Source organism: Lipophrys pholis (assembly GCF_963383615.2).
Source record: "Lipophrys pholis genome assembly, chromosome: 18".
NCBI lineage: Eukaryota > Metazoa > Chordata > Actinopteri > Blenniiformes > Blenniidae > Lipophrys > Lipophrys pholis.
The window spans coordinates 13,403,876-13,407,844 of record NC_137646.1 but is presented as its reverse complement, the minus strand read 5'-3'; the positions used below and the strand labels follow the sequence as shown (position 1 = coordinate 13,407,844).

The 3,969-nt window shown below is 39.5% G+C and overlaps 1 long non-coding RNA gene across 1 annotated transcript; it reads right to left on the bottom strand.

The window, feature by feature from the left end:
• Nucleotides 1–2,221: 2,221 nt before the first annotated feature.
• On the bottom strand, nt 2,222–3,564 carry LOC308123663. Its single transcript, XR_013936243.1, has 3 exons — nt 3,241–3,564; nt 2,991–3,122; nt 2,222–2,924 (listed from the first exon to the last, which is right to left on the bottom strand). It is a non-coding gene; the product is annotated as an uncharacterized lncRNA (long non-coding RNA).
• Nucleotides 3,565–3,969: the final 405 nt, after the last annotated feature.

Sequence of the window (3,969 nt, the reverse complement as noted above, 5' to 3'; positions counted from 1 at the left end):
TTGCACGGTGTTGCCATAGAAAGATGGGCTTCACCTTCACTGCACTGTAAACCTTCAATTTAGTGCCTGGACCCAGTCTTCTGCACTCAGAATAGGTTGAGGTAGTGTTGCATCTCATTTTGAGTGTTTGCATTCAGCGCACAGTGAAACAGGAATATTCCTGGTTACAGTCTTGTGGATTTTGGCGACAGATTGTGCAATGGCATAGGTTGGATGTGATGAGAGAGACATAATGAATGTCAGGAAAATTCCCGGTGAAACCTCAGGAGACATTCCCGAGAAATAAGACTGAGAGCAATTGAAAAAAAATTCAAAAAGCATTTAATAAAATCTTGAGGCAGACAAGTCTCAATACAACCTCATCTAAGAGTTTGCTTGGAGTTCATTTTTGTGAGGCCCATTTTTAAGGAGTGAGAACAATTGAGTCTATGTGCAGGAAAAAAAGACATTTATGAGCTGATTCTCTTGGCAGACAAGGATAAAACTGTCCTAAATTCCAAATCCTCTCTGAACTCCTCTGGTTCTGCCTCATCTAAGAATTCCAAGGTGCTCTTCGATAATGGCGTGAATGACTCTGCTGCACAGGCAGAGAAAAACACCTCATCTTAAATAAATAGCGACATCACACCATCAAATTTTGTATAGCAAACCGATAATTTAGCCTGACGGTTTAGTTTCCTTTTAATCGTTACCTGAGTTGAACTGATAGGACTGCCACTGTCCTCCAGAAACAACATTCCAACACGGCGTGCAAATTTTCACTCTCTGATCTGAACTTTACTCTTAATTTAGTCAGACAGCAGATGACCTGGGATTGTGCAACATTAATTGATGGGTTAGCTGAAGGAGTACCAACTAAACTATCAACAATTACAAATTAAATCCATTCATATATCCATCCATCCATCCATCCATCCATCCATCCATCCATCCATCCATCGTGCTTGTTCTAAATTTGGATTGTTATCATTATTTGTTTTGTACCATGAGAGAATGAACCAGAGACATAGAGTCTGTTTTGCCAACAAAGGAATAATCGGCATGCTTGTTATGTTCCATTCACTTTATTGTGCCATGATTCTACACATTCAGTATGTAAGCCTTAATGCTAAGACATATTGGAATGTTCCTTTGTATTATTCTTTGCCCATGTGACACAAGCTTGTGCGTCACAAGTTTGAAACGAGATCTTCTGGGTTCATTTGATTCTTCCGATTCATTTTACTCGCGCATTTCTGTTTGCTTTTAGAATTAGAAGTAACATCTCTATGAGTCAGCTTAAAAACGCAGGTGGATTTATTGTCTATTTCCAATATTCTTAGCTAAATCTTTCCTAATGAAAAAAAGTTTGGGTACAACAACAAAGAAGGAAGTATAATTTATTCATCCATTGGGGAAATTATCGATGTATCTAATCCAAGAGGCTTATCTGCAGGTAAGAATAGGAGTTAAAGGTTAAGAAAACACAACAGCTCATCTGCACGCATTACTCGTCTGTGAAACAAAGACTTGTACTGTATGCAGCATCACAAAAGAAACTATTTGTTATTTTCAAACACCTAATCACATCAAAAACTCTGCCTTCTCACATGTGATGAGTGATATATGGATTCACTTCATTTAAAAACTTTTGGCATTCACATTTTGCTATTTTTAATGTGCAGAGTTTGGCTGCATTTCTACCACTGTGACGAGGATAACGGGGTTCAAGATGTACTGAAGAGCTGTATACATATGGATATGATGACATTATATATTGTTTTCTTAAGGTTTCATGTGTGTAATTACAAATCGATATGGTTGGACCAGTGTAATTTAAACCAAACCGAAAGTAATGGACCATCAGTCCAGCCAGTTCAAAGTAAAACCTGTCTAACAGTGACCTCTAGTGGAGCTCATCGTCACATCTCCAGATACAAGGTGAAGCTTTCTGGTGAAGCAGCGAGATCTGAGGACACATAAAGGCCTGGACGAGCTGTCATTTTCTGCTTCTGAACTTTTGAAGAGAAATGATCCAAACATCCTTCCCTCCTCTTCTATCCTCTCACCGAACCAGCACAGCAGAAAGTCTGTTATGATTGAGTTTTTCCTTTCCACTGTCACTTATACTTGAGGCAAAAATCCGACAGCCCTGGATTACTGGACTACAATATTCCCGATACTTCTTAAAAAGTAAAAGTGGAGCGGGGATAGTGAACGAAAACTCACGAGACAGGCAGAGCTCGATGCAGTACAGTTTATTCACACAAAGACAATAAACCTGTGAGACCTCCCAACTCCTCACGGTGAGGACAATAATATGCTCCCCCTCCCCCCACATACACACACACGCGAAAAGAGAGAATCTGCCGGAATCATAACCTCTGTATTTATTCTTCACTTTCATTTAATTACGCATTGTCATGATTAATTACATTGTGTTATTAAAGTGTTTTTCATTTCCTATTATTGAGCTCTTTCTCGTCATATCTTTCATGTTGCACCTCCTTTCGAGAGGCAATGACGAGCATTAGATCACACAAAGAATCACAAACAAACGAGATTGTTATAATCAGATACTCCAGAAATAAACTGAAGTTGGTTTCATCAGTGTGGTCAGTTAAATCAATTTAATTCAACGGACTGATCCATATTCACTGTTTCCTACATCGGAGTGACCAGAAAACCACTGAACGTTGTGTGGGATTTGGAATCCCAAACATGTGAGTGTGCACCCATCACCACATACACTTGCTCGAAACGTTGCAGCTGCAGGAACACGGCATTCCCTCCATTATCGGCCGTGTCAAATTTTGTCTGGTGATCCTCTGTCATGACAATCAGCTCACTGTTCTTGTACAGATACAGAATCATGGGATGCTCTCCTCCAGCATGGCAGAAGAAGGTGAAGTAATAAACACCTGCAACAGGTGCTGTGAAGATACCTGCAGAAAAAGAAGAACGTTTGTAACATATATTTAGAGTAAAACCCACAAACACACTGTTCTTACCTGTGTATTGATTGTAGGCTTCAGCGATGTTGGTAATCACACTTTTGAAGATTAAAGTTGTGTCTGTGTCGAACGGTCCGATGGGTGCAAAATCACCTCCTGTTACAGCACTGAATATCACCTCTGTTTCACCTGGAAAAAAGAAATAAGAAACCCATGTCATTACTGCTTCTATGGGATCATCAAAGATCTACTTTTTTTTTTTAATCACTAAAAACTATTCCAATTATGCAAATAAATTAGTTTATACCTCTGTGCTCCACGGCCCCAACCCTCTTTTCGAAGTCCGCCAGGGTATTTTCAACGCTTCTCAGTCTGGTTTCACCACGCTGCTTTCTGATCTCACACTGCGACAGTCTCATTTCATCCAACTGAAGTCGAGTTTCCACAGATCTGAGTTTTTCCCTCAATGCACCAAAGTCCTCCAGGAGCTTGCACATGTTGGGATGACATTCCTCAGAGAAATCCCCATAATCTTGAGCTGAAATCAAGCTGCAGATCAGCAAACTCAAGCAGAAAATTGCTGAATTCATCTTTCAGGTTGAGTCATATACAGTCACGAACAACTGAAATCCAGACCGCTCCTCCGGCTCCTTTTATACACTTTGTGTGTTCAGATGTTAATTTTCTAAGAATTTTGTTTAAAGGTCAGTAAGCAGAATGAGGAAGAATAATAAGGAAATAAACCCATGTTACTAAATTGGTGGGACATGTTGAAGCCTCAGTTATCTGGTTCACTTACTTCTCAGAATTCATCATCAGAAACTTTTGGATCAGAGTTTATGTTGTGTTGCAAATTCTGCAATCATGTCACAGCTGTTGCAATTACGTCGTTTATACATTTTTTATCCTTTTTATAATCTTTGTGTTGCGAGTGTGGTATCTGTGCTTCATGTTTAACAACCGAGACTCTTTTGGTTCACCTGTCATGACAAAATATGGCATGTTCAATGTCACATTTTGTTTCTTGTGTTCTTCT